Source organism: Anomaloglossus baeobatrachus (assembly GCF_048569485.1).
Source record: "Anomaloglossus baeobatrachus isolate aAnoBae1 chromosome 9 unlocalized genomic scaffold, aAnoBae1.hap1 SUPER_9_unloc_5, whole genome shotgun sequence".
NCBI classification, from domain to species: Eukaryota; Metazoa; Chordata; class Amphibia; order Anura; family Aromobatidae; genus Anomaloglossus; species Anomaloglossus baeobatrachus.
The window spans coordinates 99,071-115,462 of NW_027441823.1; the positions used below are offsets into that span (position 1 = coordinate 99,071).

At 46.6% G+C, this 16,392-nt stretch overlaps 13 non-coding genes across 13 annotated transcripts; all 13 read right to left on the reverse strand.

Annotated features, from left to right (window-relative positions):
* Positions 1-385: 385 nt before the first annotated feature.
* LOC142259814 (U2 spliceosomal RNA) lies at positions 386-576 on the reverse strand. The gene has a single exon (XR_012728170.1). It is a non-coding gene; the product is annotated as a U2 spliceosomal RNA (small nuclear RNA).
* A 1,117-nt stretch (positions 577-1,693) lies between these two features.
* Positions 1,694-1,884, reverse strand: LOC142259815 (U2 spliceosomal RNA). The gene has a single exon (XR_012728171.1). It is a non-coding gene; the product is annotated as a U2 spliceosomal RNA (small nuclear RNA).
* Positions 1,885-3,001: 1,117 nt separating this feature from the next.
* LOC142259816 (U2 spliceosomal RNA) lies at positions 3,002-3,192 on the reverse strand. The gene has a single exon (XR_012728172.1). It is a non-coding gene; the product is annotated as a U2 spliceosomal RNA (small nuclear RNA).
* Positions 3,193-4,309: 1,117 nt separating this feature from the next.
* On the reverse strand, positions 4,310-4,500 carry LOC142259817 (U2 spliceosomal RNA). Its single transcript, XR_012728173.1, has one exon. It is a non-coding gene; the product is annotated as a U2 spliceosomal RNA (small nuclear RNA).
* Positions 4,501-5,617: 1,117 nt separating this feature from the next.
* On the reverse strand, positions 5,618-5,808 carry LOC142259820 (U2 spliceosomal RNA). The gene has a single exon (XR_012728175.1). It is a non-coding gene; the product is annotated as a U2 spliceosomal RNA (small nuclear RNA).
* Positions 5,809-6,925: 1,117 nt separating this feature from the next.
* Positions 6,926-7,116, reverse strand: LOC142259821 (U2 spliceosomal RNA). The gene has a single exon (XR_012728176.1). It is a non-coding gene; the product is annotated as a U2 spliceosomal RNA (small nuclear RNA).
* A 1,117-nt stretch (positions 7,117-8,233) lies between these two features.
* LOC142259822 (U2 spliceosomal RNA) lies at positions 8,234-8,424 on the reverse strand. Its single transcript, XR_012728177.1, has one exon. It is a non-coding gene; the product is annotated as a U2 spliceosomal RNA (small nuclear RNA).
* Positions 8,425-9,541: 1,117 nt separating this feature from the next.
* Positions 9,542-9,732, reverse strand: LOC142259823 (U2 spliceosomal RNA). Its single transcript, XR_012728178.1, has one exon. It is a non-coding gene; the product is annotated as a U2 spliceosomal RNA (small nuclear RNA).
* Positions 9,733-10,849: 1,117 nt separating this feature from the next.
* LOC142259824 (U2 spliceosomal RNA) lies at positions 10,850-11,040 on the reverse strand. The gene has a single exon (XR_012728179.1). It is a non-coding gene; the product is annotated as a U2 spliceosomal RNA (small nuclear RNA).
* A 1,117-nt stretch (positions 11,041-12,157) lies between these two features.
* On the reverse strand, positions 12,158-12,348 carry LOC142259825 (U2 spliceosomal RNA). Its single transcript, XR_012728180.1, has one exon. It is a non-coding gene; the product is annotated as a U2 spliceosomal RNA (small nuclear RNA).
* A 1,117-nt stretch (positions 12,349-13,465) lies between these two features.
* Positions 13,466-13,656, reverse strand: LOC142259826 (U2 spliceosomal RNA). The gene has a single exon (XR_012728181.1). It is a non-coding gene; the product is annotated as a U2 spliceosomal RNA (small nuclear RNA).
* A 1,117-nt stretch (positions 13,657-14,773) lies between these two features.
* Positions 14,774-14,964, reverse strand: LOC142259827 (U2 spliceosomal RNA). Its single transcript, XR_012728182.1, has one exon. It is a non-coding gene; the product is annotated as a U2 spliceosomal RNA (small nuclear RNA).
* Positions 14,965-16,081: 1,117 nt separating this feature from the next.
* Positions 16,082-16,272, reverse strand: LOC142259828 (U2 spliceosomal RNA). Its single transcript, XR_012728183.1, has one exon. It is a non-coding gene; the product is annotated as a U2 spliceosomal RNA (small nuclear RNA).
* Positions 16,273-16,392: the final 120 nt, after the last annotated feature.

Sequence of the window (16,392 nt, forward strand, 5' to 3'; positions counted from 1 at the left end):
TAATGAAAGTACTAATTCTTTCATAGGCCGCCCATTCTTAGTATTTGACGTTCAGGTAACAACAGGTAACTTTATTTGGAGTGGAAGCAGAGAGATAACACCAGATGCCAATTGTAGATCCTCTCACACCTGTGGTCACTGCAGCATCTGACTCCACTTTGTCCAAAAGGGATCTATTCCATTCAATTACACATGATCTAGATTAGACTGACAACAAGATACTGCACGGGACATAGCAGAGTTGGTGAAGTTGAGTGGTGATGAGTTTGCTATTTGGATGAATAAAGCAAGTAAAAAGTGTGTTAGATAAAAATTCATTTCAATTCGCTAATCGGGCTAATATGAATCAGGTGAATCGAGTTCTGCTTTTGGAAACTGGGTTAAGAAGGGGTGCACCGTTCCTGGAGGTACTGCAATACCAGGTCAATGCGTGGAGTGGACAGAGCAAGCTCTTTTTCCATCTCCCTGTTCTAAAAATCCATTTAATATATGGTCCCCAGATAGGGGACGTATCAGATATTAAACTGATAAGAACAGATACTACACTTGATCTTAGCCAAAAGGCCGAGAAGCGATAACCAGAATTGGTTTGGGCCTCGAGTGGCACCCTGGCCTATGCCGGACACATCTTAGGGAGAGAGAGCGAGAGGGAGACAAACCCACGCCTACACAAGACATTTTGTCACCCAAGCCAACCCTTGAAAAGGCTGCTTTGCAGAGCAAAAACAAGAAGAATGGTGCGTTTTGCAGCCGCCGCCCACTGCAATGAATCTGAATAACTCCTCCTTTAGGGCGCAAGCAACTCCCCTCCCCCTTGCAGTCTTTCCAATTCACGATACAAAAAGACGGACAGGACAGGTTGCCTGACTTTCCGTCACTGCCACCCTTTGCCATCCTTACCCGTAGAAAGCCCTTTCATCATCCCCAAACCCTAATCTTTTCCCTTTCCTTCCCAGCCCCCAAACCCTGCCCTCTGTACCTTTCTCACCACCCGCTTCCCTTCTCCTGTCATCCCCCTACCACCCGGGAAAAAAAGAGATTGCCCCCTCCTTCCACTAGCCCACCCTCCCACCCAAAGAACAACTTCTTCTGCGCAGCTTGTTTTCTAGGCAGCAGCGCTATTGTGATGTCATCGGGGGGCATTGTGACAAGCCGCCAGTGTTCCGTCTCTTCATGTTGTGCACTGTTCAAACCGAAAATACATCAACAGGCAGGCTACAGAAAAGCTTACTAACAAAGGTTAGAGAGGGGCTTTCTCAGAGGGCTTTTTACAGTTTGTCTATTCCCAATTAGCCGGTTTAGTATACTTAATGAAAGTACTAATTCTTTCATAGGCCGCCCATTCTTAGTATTTGACGTTCAGGTAACAACAGGTAACTTTATTTGGAGTGGAAGCAGAGAGATAACACCAGATGCCAATTGTAGATCCTCTCACACCTGTGGTCACTGCAGCATCTGACTCCACTTTGTCCAAAAGGGATCTATTCCATTCAATTACACATGATCTAGATTAGACTGACAACAAGATACTGCACGGGACATAGCAGAGTTGGTGAAGTTGAGTGGTGATGAGTTTGCTATTTGGATGAATAAAGCAAGTAAAAAGTGTGTTAGATAAAAATTCATTTCAATTCGCTAATCGGGCTAATATGAATCAGGTGAATCGAGTTCTGCTTTTGGAAACTGGGTTAAGAAGGGGTGCACCGTTCCTGGAGGTACTGCAATACCAGGTCAATGCGTGGAGTGGACAGAGCAAGCTCTTTTTCCATCTCCCTGTTCTAAAAATCCATTTAATATATGGTCCCCAGATAGGGGACGTATCAGATATTAAACTGATAAGAACAGATACTACACTTGATCTTAGCCAAAAGGCCGAGAAGCGATAACCAGAATTGGTTTGGGCCTCGAGTGGCACCCTGGCCTATGCCGGACACATCTTAGGGAGAGAGAGCGAGAGGGAGACAAACCCACGCCTACACAAGACATTTTGTCACCCAAGCCAACCCTTGAAAAGGCTGCTTTGCAGAGCAAAAACAAGAAGAATGGTGCGTTTTGCAGCCGCCGCCCACTGCAATGAATCTGAATAACTCCTCCTTTAGGGCGCAAGCAACTCCCCTCCCCCTTGCAGTCTTTCCAATTCACGATACAAAAAGACGGACAGGACAGGTTGCCTGACTTTCCGTCACTGCCACCCTTTGCCATCCTTACCCGTAGAAAGCCCTTTCATCATCCCCAAACCCTAATCTTTTCCCTTTCCTTCCCAGCCCCCAAACCCTGCCCTCTGTACCTTTCTCACCACCCGCTTCCCTTCTCCTGTCATCCCCCTACCACCCGGGAAAAAAAGAGATTGCCCCCTCCTTCCACTAGCCCACCCTCCCACCCAAAGAACAACTTCTTCTGCGCAGCTTGTTTTCTAGGCAGCAGCGCTATTGTGATGTCATCGGGGGGCATTGTGACAAGCCGCCAGTGTTCCGTCTCTTTATGTTGTGCACTGTTCAAACCGAAAATACATCAACAGGCAGGCTACAGAAAAGCTTACTAACAAAGGTTAGAGAGGGGCTTTCTCAGAGGGCTTTTTACAGTTTGTCTATTCCCAATTAGCCGGTTTAGTATACTTAATGAAAGTACTAATTCTTTCATAGGCCGCCCATTCTTAGTATTTGACGTTCAGGTAACAACAGGTAACTTTATTTGGAGTGGAAGCAGAGAGATAACACCAGATGCCAATTGTAGATCCTCTCACACCTGTGGTCACTGCAGCATCTGACTCCACTTTGTCCAAAAGGGATCTATTCCATTCAATTACACATGATCTAGATTAGACTGACAACAAGATACTGCACGGGACATAGCAGAGTTGGTGAAGTTGAGTGGTGATGAGTTTGCTATTTGGATGAATAAAGCAAGTAAAAAGTGTGTTAGATAAAAATTCATTTCAATTCGCTAATCGGGCTAATATGAATCAGGTGAATCGAGTTCTGCTTTTGGAAACTGGGTTAAGAAGGGGTGCACCGTTCCTGGAGGTACTGCAATACCAGGTCAATGCGTGGAGTGGACAGAGCAAGCTCTTTTTCCATCTCCCTGTTCTAAAAATCCATTTAATATATGGTCCCCAGATAGGGGACGTATCAGATATTAAACTGATAAGAACAGATACTACACTTGATCTTAGCCAAAAGGCCGAGAAGCGATAACCAGAATTGGTTTGGGCCTCGAGTGGCACCCTGGCCTATGCCGGACACATCTTAGGGAGAGAGAGCGAGAGGGAGACAAACCCACGCCTACACAAGACATTTTGTCACCCAAGCCAACCCTTGAAAAGGCTGCTTTGCAGAGCAAAAACAAGAAGAATGGTGCGTTTTGCAGCCGCCGCCCACTGCAATGAATCTGAATAACTCCTCCTTTAGGGCGCAAGCAACTCCCCTCCCCCTTGCAGTCTTTCCAATTCACGATACAAAAAGACGGACAGGACAGGTTGCCTGACTTTCCGTCACTGCCACCCTTTGCCATCCTTACCCGTAGAAAGCCCTTTCATCATCCCTAAACCCTAATCTTTTCCCTTTCCTTCCCAGCCCCCAAACCCTGCCCTCTGTACCTTTCTCACCACCCGCTTCCCTTCTCCTGTCATCCCCCTACCACCCGGGAAAAAAAGAGATTGCCCCCTCCTTCCACTAGCCCACCCTCCCACCCAAAGAACAACTTCTTCTGCGCAGCTTGTTTTCTAGGCAGCAGCGCTATTGTGATGTCATCGGGGGGCATTGTGACAAGCCGCCAGTGTTCCGTCTCTTCATGTTGTGCACTGTTCAAACCGAAAATACATCAACAGGCAGGCTACAGAAAAGCTTACTAACAAAGGTTAGAGAGGGGCTTTCTCAGAGGGCTTTTTACAGTTTGTCTATTCCCAATTAGCCGGTTTAGTATACTTAATGAAAGTACTAATTCTTTCATAGGCCGCCCATTCTTAGTATTTGACGTTCAGGTAACAACAGGTAACTTTATTTGGAGTGGAAGCAGAGAGATAACACCAGATGCCAATTGTAGATCCTCTCACACCTGTGGTCACTGCAGCATCTGACTCCACTTTGTCCAAAAGGGATCTATTCCATTCAATTACACATGATCTAGATTAGACTGACAACAAGATACTGCACGGGACATAGCAGAGTTGGTGAAGTTGAGTGGTGATGAGTTTGCTATTTGGATGAATAAAGCAAGTAAAAAGTGTGTTAGATAAAAATTCATTTCAATTCGCTAATCGGGCTAATATGAATCAGGTGAATCGAGTTCTGCTTTTGGAAACTGGGTTAAGAAGGGGTGCACCGTTCCTGGAGGTACTGCAATACCAGGTCAATGCGTGGAGTGGACAGAGCAAGCTCTTTTTCCATCTCCCTGTTCTAAAAATCCATTTAATATATGGTCCCCAGATAGGGGACGTATCAGATATTAAACTGATAAGAACAGATACTACACTTGATCTTAGCCAAAAGGCCGAGAAGCGATAACCAGAATTGGTTTGGGCCTCGAGTGGCACCCTGGCCTATGCCGGACACATCTTAGGGAGAGAGAGCGAGAGGGAGACAAACCCACGCCTACACAAGACATTTTGTCACCCAAGCCAACCCTTGAAAAGGCTGCTTTGCAGAGCAAAAACAAGAAGAATGGTGCGTTTTGCAGCCGCCGCCCACTGCAATGAATCTGAAAAACTCCTCCTTTAGGGCGCAAGCAACTCCCCTCCCCCTTGCAGTCTTTCCAATTCACGATACAAAAAGACGGACAGGACAGGTTGCCTGACTTTCCGTCACTGCCACCCTTTGCCATCCTTACCCGTAGAAAGCCCTTTCATCATCCCCAAACCCTAATCTTTTCCCTTTCCTTCCCAGCCCCCAAACCCTGCCCTCTGTACCTTTCTCACCACCCGCTTCCCTTCTCCTGTCATCCCCCTACCACCCGGGAAAAAAAGAGATTGCCCCCTCCTTCCACTAGCCCACCCTCCCACCCAAAGAACAACTTCTTCTGCGCAGCTTGTTTTCTAGGCAGCAGCGCTATTGTGATGTCATCGGGGGGCATTGTGACAAGCCGCCAGTGTTCCGTCTCTTCATGTTGTGCACTGTTCAAACCGAAAATACATCAACAGGCAGGCTACAGAAAAGCTTACTAACAAAGGTTAGAGAGGGGCTTTCTCAGAGGGCTTTTTACAGTTTGTCTATTCCCAATTAGCCGGTTTAGTATACTTAATGAAAGTACTAATTCTTTCATAGGCCGCCCATTCTTAGTATTTGACGTTCAGGTAACAACAGGTAACTTTATTTGGAGTGGAAGCAGAGAGATAACACCAGATGCCAATTGTAGATCCTCTCACACCTGTGGTCACTGCAGCATCTGACTCCACTTTGTCCAAAAGGGATCTATTCCATTCAATTACACATGATCTAGATTAGACTGACAACAAGATACTGCACGGGACATAGCAGAGTTGGTGAAGTTGAGTGGTGATGAGTTTGCTATTTGGATGAATAAAGCAAGTAAAAAGTGTGTTAGATAAAAATTCATTTCAATTCGCTAATCGGGCTAATATGAATCAGGTGAATCGAGTTCTGCTTTTGGAAACTGGGTTAAGAAGGGGTGCACCGTTCCTGGAGGTACTGCAATACCAGGTCAATGCGTGGAGTGGACAGAGCAAGCTCTTTTTCCATCTCCCTGTTCTAAAAATCCATTTAATATATGGTCCCCAGATAGGGGACGTATCAGATATTAAACTGATAAGAACAGATACTACACTTGATCTTAGCCAAAAGGCCGAGAAGCGATAACCAGAATTGGTTTGGGCCTCGAGTGGCACCCTGGCCTATGCCGGACACATCTTAGGGAGAGAGAGCGAGAGGGAGACAAACCCACGCCTACACAAGACATTTTGTCACCCAAGCCAACCCTTGAAAAGGCTGCTTTGCAGAGCAAAAACAAGAAGAATGGTGCGTTTTGCAGCCGCCGCCCACTGCAATGAATCTGAATAACTCCTCCTTTAGGGCGCAAGCAACTCCCCTCCCCCTTGCAGTCTTTCCAATTCACGATACAAAAAGACGGACAGGACAGGTTGCCTGACTTTCCGTCACTGCCACCCTTTGCCATCCTTACCCGTAGAAAGCCCTTTCATCATCCCCAAACCCTAATCTTTTCCCTTTCCTTCCCAGCCCCCAAACCCTGCCCTCTGTACCTTTCTCACCACCCGCTTCCCTTCTCCTGTCATCCCCCTACCACCCGGGAAAAAAAGAGATTGCCCCCTCCTTCCACTAGCCCACCCTCCCACCCAAAGAACAACTTCTTCTGCGCAGCTTGTTTTCTAGGCAGCAGCGCTATTGTGATGTCATCGGGGGGCATTGTGACAAGCCGCCAGTGTTCCGTCTCTTCATGTTGTGCACTGTTCAAACCGAAAATACATCAACAGGCAGGCTACAGAAAAGCTTACTAACAAAGGTTAGAGAGGGGCTTTCTCAGAGGGCTTTTTACAGTTTGTCTATTCCCAATTAGCCGGTTTAGTATACTTAATGAAAGTACTAATTCTTTCATAGGCCGCCCATTCTTAGTATTTGACGTTCAGGTAACAACAGGTAACTTTATTTGGAGTGGAAGCAGAGAGATAACACCAGATGCCAATTGTAGATCCTCTCACACCTGTGGTCACTGCAGCATCTGACTCCACTTTGTCCAAAAGGGATCTATTCCATTCAATTACACATGATCTAGATTAGACTGACAACAAGATACTGCACGGGACATAGCAGAGTTGGTGAAGTTGAGTGGTGATGAGTTTGCTATTTGGATGAATAAAGCAAGTAAAAAGTGTGTTAGATAAAAATTCATTTCAATTCGCTAATCGGGCTAATATGAATCAGGTGAATCGAGTTCTGCTTTTGGAAACTGGGTTAAGAAGGGGTGCACCGTTCCTGGAGGTACTGCAATACCAGGTCAATGCGTGGAGTGGACAGAGCAAGCTCTTTTTCCATCTCCCTGTTCTAAAAATCCATTTAATATATGGTCCCCAGATAGGGGACGTATCAGATATTAAACTGATAAGAACAGATACTACACTTGATCTTAGCCAAAAGGCCGAGAAGCGATAACCAGAATTGGTTTGGGCCTCGAGTGGCACCCTGGCCTATGCCGGACACATCTTAGGGAGAGAGAGCGAGAGGGAGACAAACCCACGCCTACACAAGACATTTTGTCACCCAAGCCAACCCTTGAAAAGGCTGCTTTGCAGAGCAAAAACAAGAAGAATGGTGCGTTTTGCAGCCGCCGCCCACTGCAATGAATCTGAAAAACTCCTCCTTTAGGGCGCAAGCAACTCCCCTCCCCCTTGCAGTCTTTCCAATTCACGATACAAAAAGACGGACAGGACAGGTTGCCTGACTTTCCGTCACTGCCACCCTTTGCCATCCTTACCCGTAGAAAGCCCTTTCATCATCCCCAAACCCTAATCTTTTCCCTTTCCTTCCCAGCCCCCAAACCCTGCGCTCTGTACCTTTCTCACCACCCGCTTCCCTTCTCCTGTCATCCCCCTACCACCCGGGAAAAAAAGAGATTGCCCCCTCCTTCCACTAGCCCACCCTCCCACCCAAAGAACAACTTCTTCTGCGCAGCTTGTTTTCTAGGCAGCAGCGCTATTGTGATGTCATCGGGGGGCATTGTGACAAGCCGCCAGTGTTCCGTCTCTTCATGTTGTGCACTGTTCAAACCGAAAATACATCAACAGGCAGGCTACAGAAAAGCTTACTAACAAAGGTTAGAGAGGGGCTTTCTCAGAGGGCTTTTTACAGTTTGTCTATTCCCAATTAGCCGGTTTAGTATACTTAATGAAAGTACTAATTCTTTCATAGGCCGCCCATTCTTAGTATTTGACGTTCAGGTAACAACAGGTAACTTTATTTGGAGTGGAAGCAGAGAGATAACACCAGATGCCAATTGTAGATCCTCTCACACCTGTGGTCACTGCAGCATCTGACTCCACTTTGTCCAAAAGGGATCTATTCCATTCAATTACACATGATCTAGATTAGACTGACAACAAGATACTGCACGGGACATAGCAGAGTTGGTGAAGTTGAGTGGTGATGAGTTTGCTATTTGGATGAATAAAGCAAGTAAAAAGTGTGTTAGATAAAAATTCATTTCAATTCGCTAATCGGGCTAATATGAATCAGGTGAATCGAGTTCTGCTTTTGGAAACTGGGTTAAGAAGGGGTGCACCGTTCCTGGAGGTACTGCAATACCAGGTCAATGCGTGGAGTGGACAGAGCAAGCTCTTTTTCCATCTCCCTGTTCTAAAAATCCATTTAATATATGGTCCCCAGATAGGGGACGTATCAGATATTAAACTGATAAGAACAGATACTACACTTGATCTTAGCCAAAAGGCCGAGAAGCGATAACCAGAATTGGTTTGGGCCTCGAGTGGCACCCTGGCCTATGCCGGACACATCTTAGGGAGAGAGAGCGAGAGGGAGACAAACCCACGCCTACACAAGACATTTTGTCACCCAAGCCAACCCTTGAAAAGGCTGCTTTGCAGAGCAAAAACAAGAAGAATGGTGCGTTTTGCAGCCGCCGCCCACTGCAATGAATCTGAATAACTCCTCCTTTAGGGCGCAAGCAACTCCCCTCCCCCTTGCAGTCTTTCCAATTCACGATACAAAAAGACGGACAGGACAGGTTGCCTGACTTTCCGTCACTGCCACCCTTTGCCATCCTTACCCGTAGAAAGCCCTTTCATCATCCCCAAACCCTAATCTTTTCCCTTTCCTTCCCAGCCCCCAAACCCTGCCCTCTGTACCTTTCTCACCACCCGCTTCCCTTCTCCTGTCATCCCCCTACCACCCGGGAAAAAAAGAGATTGCCCCCTCCTTCCACTAGCCCACCCTCCCACCCAAAGAACAACTTCTTCTGCGCAGCTTGTTTTCTAGGCAGCAGCGCTATTGTGATGTCATCGGGGGGCATTGTGACAAGCCGCCAGTGTTCCGTCTCTTCATGTTGTGCACTGTTCAAACCGAAAATACATCAACAGGCAGGCTACAGAAAAGCTTACTAACAAAGGTTAGAGAGGGGCTTTCTCAGAGGGCTTTTTACAGTCTGTCTATTCCCAATTAGCCGGTTTAGTATACTTAATGAAAGTACTAATTCTTTCATAGGCCGCCCATTCTTAGTATTTGACGTTCAGGTAACAACAGGTAACTTTATTTGGAGTGGAAGCAGAGAGATAACACCAGATGCCAATTGTAGATCCTCTCACACCTGTGGTCACTGCAGCATCTGACTCCACTTTGTCCAAAAGGGATCTATTCCATTCAATTACACATGATCTAGATTAGACTGACAACAAGATACTGCACGGGACATAGCAGAGTTGGTGAAGTTGAGTGGTGATGAGTTTGCTATTTGGATGAATAAAGCAAGTAAAAAGTGTGTTAGATAAAAATTCATTTCAATTCGCTAATCGGGCTAATATGAATCAGGTGAATCGAGTTCTGCTTTTGGAAACTGGGTTAAGAAGGGGTGCACCGTTCCTGGAGGTACTGCAATACCAGGTCAATGCGTGGAGTGGACAGAGCAAGCTCTTTTTCCATCTCCCTGTTCTAAAAATCCATTTAATATATGGTCCCCAGATAGGGGACGTATCAGATATTAAACTGATAAGAACAGATACTACACTTGATCTTAGCCAAAAGGCCGAGAAGCGATAACCAGAATTGGTTTGGGCCTCGAGTGGCACCCTGGCCTATGCCGGACACATCTTAGGGAGAGAGAGCGAGAGGGAGACAAACCCACGCCTACACAAGACATTTTGTCACCCAAGCCAACCCTTGAAAAGGCTGCTTTGCAGAGCAAAAACAAGAAGAATGGTGCGTTTTGCAGCCGCCGCCCACTGCAATGAATCTGAATAACTCCTCCTTTAGGGCGCAAGCAACTCCCCTCCCCCTTGCAGTCTTTCCAATTCACGATACAAAAAGACGGACAGGACAGGTTGCCTGACTTTCCGTCACTGCCACCCTTTGCCATCCTTACCCGTAGAAAGCCCTTTCATCATCCCCAAACCCTAATCTTTTCCCTTTCCTTCCCAGCCCCCAAACCCTGCCCTCTGTACCTTTCTCACCACCCGCTTCCCTTCTCCTGTCATCCCCCTACCACCCGGGAAAAAAAGAGATTGCCCCCTCCTTCCACTAGCCCACCCTCCCACCCAAAGAACAACTTCTTCTGCGCAGCTTGTTTTCTAGGCAGCAGCGCTATTGTGATGTCATCGGGGGGCATTGTGACAAGCCGCCAGTGTTCCGTCTCTTCATGTTGTGCACTGTTCAAACCGAAAATACATCAACAGGCAGGCTACAGAAAAGCTTACTAACAAAGGTTAGAGAGGGGCTTTCTCAGAGGGCTTTTTACAGTTTGTCTATTCCCAATTAGCCGGTTTAGTATACTTAATGAAAGTACTAATTCTTTCATAGGCCGCCCATTCTTAGTATTTGACGTTCAGGTAACAACAGGTAACTTTATTTGGAGTGGAAGCAGAGAGATAACACCAGATGCCAATTGTAGATCCTCTCACACCTGTGGTCACTGCAGCATCTGACTCCACTTTGTCCAAAAGGGATCTATTCCATTCAATTACACATGATCTAGATTAGACTGACAACAAGATACTGCACGGGACATAGCAGAGTTGGTGAAGTTGAGTGGTGATGAGTTTGCTATTTGGATGAATAAAGCAAGTAAAAAGTGTGTTAGATAAAAATTCATTTCAATTCGCTAATCGGGCTAATATGAATCAGGTGAATCGAGTTCTGCTTTTGGAAACTGGGTTAAGAAGGGGTGCACCGTTCCTGGAGGTACTGCAATACCAGGTCAATGCGTGGAGTGGACAGAGCAAGCTCTTTTTCCATCTCCCTGTTCTAAAAATCCATTTAATATATGGTCCCCAGATAGGGGACGTATCAGATATTAAACTGATAAGAACAGATACTACACTTGATCTTAGCCAAAAGGCCGAGAAGCGATAACCAGAATTGGTTTGGGCCTCGAGTGGCACCCTGGCCTATGCCGGACACATCTTAGGGAGAGAGAGCGAGAGGGAGACAAACCCACGCCTACACAAGACATTTTGTCACCCAAGCCAACCCTTGAAAAGGCTGCTTTGCAGAGCAAAAACAAGAAGAATGGTGCGTTTTGCAGCCGCCGCCCACTGCAATGAATCTGAAAAACTCCTCCTTTAGGGCGCAAGCAACTCCCCTCCCCCTTGCAGTCTTTCCAATTCACGATACAAAAAGACGGACAGGACAGGTTGCCTGACTTTCCGTCACTGCCACCCTTTGCCATCCTTACCCGTAGAAAGCCCTTTCATCATCCCCAAACCCTAATCTTTTCCCTTTCCTTCCCAGCCCCCAAACCCTGCCCTCTGTACCTTTCTCACCACCCGCTTCCCTTCTCCTGTCATCCCCCTACCACCCGGGAAAAAAAGAGATTGCCCCCTCCTTCCACTAGCCCACCCTCCCACCCAAAGAACAACTTCTTCTGCGCAGCTTGTTTTCTAGGCAGCAGCGCTATTGTGATGTCATCGGGGGGCATTGTGACAAGCCGCCAGTGTTCCGTCTCTTCATGTTGTGCACTGTTCAAACCGAAAATACATCAACAGGCAGGCTACAGAAAAGCTTACTAACAAAGGTTAGAGAGGGGCTTTCTCAGAGGGCTTTTTACAGTTTGTCTATTCCCAATTAGCCGGTTTAGTATACTTAATGAAAGTACTAATTCTTTCATAGGCCGCCCATTCTTAGTATTTGACGTTCAGGTAACAACAGGTAACTTTATTTGGAGTGGAAGCAGAGAGATAACACCAGATGCCAATTGTAGATCCTCTCACACCTGTGGTCACTGCAGCATCTGACTCCACTTTGTCCAAAAGGGATCTATTCCATTCAATTACACATGATCTAGATTAGACTGACAACAAGATACTGCACGGGACATAGCAGAGTTGGTGAAGTTGAGTGGTGATGAGTTTGCTATTTGGATGAATAAAGCAAGTAAAAAGTGTGTTAGATAAAAATTCATTTCAATTCGCTAATCGGGCTAATATGAATCAGGTGAATCGAGTTCTGCTTTTGGAAACTGGGTTAAGAAGGGGTGCACCGTTCCTGGAGGTACTGCAATACCAGGTCAATGCGTGGAGTGGACAGAGCAAGCTCTTTTTCCATCTCCCTGTTCTAAAAATCCATTTAATATATGGTCCCCAGATAGGGGACGTATCAGATATTAAACTGATAAGAACAGATACTACACTTGATCTTAGCCAAAAGGCCGAGAAGCGATAACCAGAATTGGTTTGGGCCTCGAGTGGCACCCTGGCCTATGCCGGACACATCTTAGGGAGAGAGAGCGAGAGGGAGACAAACCCACGCCTACACAAGACATTTTGTCACCCAAGCCAACCCTTGAAAAGGCTGCTTTGCAGAGCAAAAACAAGAAGAATGGTGCGTTTTGCAGCCGCCGCCCACTGCAATGAATCTGAATAACTCCTCCTTTAGGGCGCAAGCAACTCCCCTCCCCCTTGCAGTCTTTCCAATTCACGATACAAAAAGACGGACAGGACAGGTTGCCTGACTTTCCGTCACTGCCACCCTTTGCCATCCTTACCCGTAGAAAGCCCTTTCATCATCCCCAAACCCTAATCTTTTCCCTTTCCTTCCCAGCCCCCAAACCCTGCCCTCTGTACCTTTCTCACCACCCGCTTCCCTTCTCCTGTCATCCCCCTACCACCCGGGAAAAAAAGAGATTGCCCCCTCCTTCCACTAGCCCACCCTCCCACCCAAAGAACAACTTCTTCTGCGCAGCTTGTTTTCTAGGCAGCAGCGCTATTGTGATGTCATCGGGGGGCATTGTGACAAGCCGCCAGTGTTCCGTCTCTTCATGTTGTGCACTGTTCAAACCGAAAATACATCAACAGGCAGGCTACAGAAAAGCTTACTAACAAAGGTTAGAGAGGGGCTTTCTCAGAGGGCTTTTTACAGTTTGTCTATTCCCAATTAGCCGGTTTAGTATACTTAATGAAAGTACTAATTCTTTCATAGGCCGCCCATTCTTAGTATTTGACGTTCAGGTAACAACAGGTAACTTTATTTGGAGTGGAAGCAGAGAGATAACACCAGATGCCAATTGTAGATCCTCTCACACCTGTGGTCACTGCAGCATCTGACTCCACTTTGTCCAAAAGGGATCTATTCCATTCAATTACACATGATCTAGATTAGACTGACAACAAGATACTGCACGGGACATAGCAGAGTTGGTGAAGTTGAGTGGTGATGAGTTTGCTATTTGGATGAATAAAGCAAGTAAAAAGTGTGTTAGATAAAAATTCATTTCAATTCGCTAATCGGGCTAATATGAATCAGGTGAATCGAGTTCTGCTTTTGGAAACTGGGTTAAGAAGGGGTGCACCGTTCCTGGAGGTACTGCAATACCAGGTCAATGCGTGGAGTGGACAGAGCAAGCTCTTTTTCCATCTCCCTGTTCTAAAAATCCATTTAATATATGGTCCCCAGATAGGGGACGTATCAGATATTAAACTGATAAGAACAGATACTACACTTGATCTTAGCCAAAAGGCCGAGAAGCGATAACCAGAATTGGTTTGGGCCTCGAGTGGCACCCTGGCCTATGCCGGACACATCTTAGGGAGAGAGAGCGAGAGGGAGACAAACCCACGCCTACACAAGACATTTTGTCACCCAAGCCAACCCTTGAAAAGGCTGCTTTGCAGAGCAAAAACAAGAAGAATGGTGCGTTTTGCAGCCGCCGCCCACTGCAATGAATCTGAAAAACTCCTCCTTTAGGGCGCAAGCAACTCCCCTCCCCCTTGCAGTCTTTCCAATTCACGATACAAAAAGACGGACAGGACAGGTTGCCTGACTTTCCGTCACTGCCAGCCTTTGCCATCCTTACCCGTAGAAAGCCCTTTCATCATCCCCAAACCCTAATCTTTTCCCTTTCCTTCCCAGCCCCCAAACCCTGCCCTCTGTACCTTTCTCACCACCCGCTTCCCTTCTCCTGTCATCCCCCTACCACCCGGGAAAAAAAGAGATTGCCCCCTCCTTCCACTAGCCCACCCTCCCACCCAAAGAACAACTTCTTCTGCGCAGCTTGTTTTCTAGGCAGCAGCGCTATTGTGATGTCATCGGGGGGCATTGTGACAAGCCGCCAGTGTTCCGTCTCTTCATGTTGTGCACTGTTCAAACCGAAAATACATCAACAGGCAGGCTACAGAAAAGCTTACTAACAAAGGTTAGAGAGGGGCTTTCTCAGAGGGCTTTTTACAGTTTGTCTATTCCCAATTAGCCGGTTTAGTATACTTAATGAAAGTACTAATTCTTTCATAGGCCGCCCATTCTTAGTATTTGACGTTCAGGTAACAACAGGTAACTTTATTTGGAGTGGAAGCAGAGAGATAACACCAGATGCCAATTGTAGATCCTCTCACACCTGTGGTCACTGCAGCATCTGACTCCACTTTGTCCAAAAGGGATCTATTCCATTCAATTACACATGATCTAGATTAGACTGACAACAAGATACTGCACGGGACATAGCAGAGTTGGTGAAGTTGAGTGGTGATGAGTTTGCTATTTGGATGAATAAAGCAAGTAAAAAGTGTGTTAGATAAAAATTCATTTCAATTCGCTAATCGGGCTAATATGAATCAGGTGAATCGAGTTCTGCTTTTGGAAACTGGGTTAAGAAGGGGTGCACCGTTCCTGGAGGTACTGCAATACCAGGTCAATGCGTGGAGTGGACAGAGCAAGCTCTTTTTCCATCTCCCTGTTCTAAAAATCCATTTAATATATGGTCCCCAGATAGGGGACGTATCAGATATTAAACTGATAAGAACAGATACTACACTTGATCTTAGCCAAAAGGCCGAGAAGCGATAACCAGAATTGGTTTGGGCCTCGAGTGGCACCCTGGCCTATGCCGGACACATCTTAGGGAGAGAGAGCGAGAGGGAGACAAACCCACGCCTACACAAGACATTTTGTCACCCAAGCCAACCCTTGAAAAGGCTGCTTTGCAGAGCAAAAACAAGAAGAATGGTGCGTTTTGCAGCCGCCGCCCACTGCAATGAATCTGAATAACTCCTCCTTTAGGGCGCAAGCAACTCCCCTCCCCCTTGCAGTCTTTCCAATTCACGATACAAAAAGACGGACAGGACAGGTTGCCTGACTTTCCGTCACTGCCACCCTTTGCCATCCTTACCCGTAGAAAGCCCTTTCATCATCCCCAAACCCTAATCTTTTCCCTTTCCTTCCCAGCCCCCAAACCCTGCCCTCTGTACCTTTCTCACCACCCGCTTCCCTTCTCCTGTCATCCCCCTACCACCCGGGAAAAAAAGAGATTGCCCCCTCCTTCCACTAGCCCACCCTCCCACCCAAAGAACAACTTCTTCTGCGCAGCTTGTTTTCTAGGCAGCAGCGCTATTGTGATGTCATCGGGGGGCATTGTGACAAGCCGCCAGTGTTCCGTCTCTTCATGTTGTGCACTGTTCAAACCGAAAATACATCAACAGGCAGGCTACAGAAAAGCTTACTAACAAAGGTTAGAGAGGGGCTTTCTCAGAGGGCTTTTTACAGTTTGTCTATTCCCAATTAGCCGGTTTAGTATACTTAATGAAAGTACTAATTCTTTCATAGGCCGCCCATTCTTAGTATTTGACGTTCAGGTAACAACAGGTAACTTTATTTGGAGTGGAAGCAGAGAGATAACACCAGATGCCAATTGTAGATCCTCTCACACCTGTGGTCACTGCAGCATCTGACTCCACTTTGTCCAAAAGGGATCTATTCCATTCAATTACACATGATCTAGATTAGACTGACAACAAGATACTGCACGGGACATAGCAGAGTTGGTGAAGTTGAGTGGTGATGAATTTGCTATTTGGATGAATAAAGCAAGTAAAAAGTGTGTTAGATAAAAATTCATTTCAATTCGCTAATCGGGCTAATATGAATCAGGTGAATCGAGTTCTGCTTTTGGAAACTGGGTTAAGAAGGGGTGCACCGTTCCTGGAGGTACTGCAATACCAGGTCAATGCGTGGAGTGGACAGAGCAAGCTCTTTTTCCATCTCCCTGTTCTAAAAATCCATTTAATATATGGTCCCCAGATAGGGGACGTATCAGATATTAAACTGATAAGAACAGATACTACACTTGATCTTAGCCAAAAGGCCGAGAAGCGATAACCAGAATTGGTTTGGGCCTCGAGTGGCACCCTGGCCTATGCCGGACACATCTTAGGGAGAGAGAGCGAGAGGGAGACAAACCCACGCCTACACAAGACATTTTGTCACCCAAGCCAAC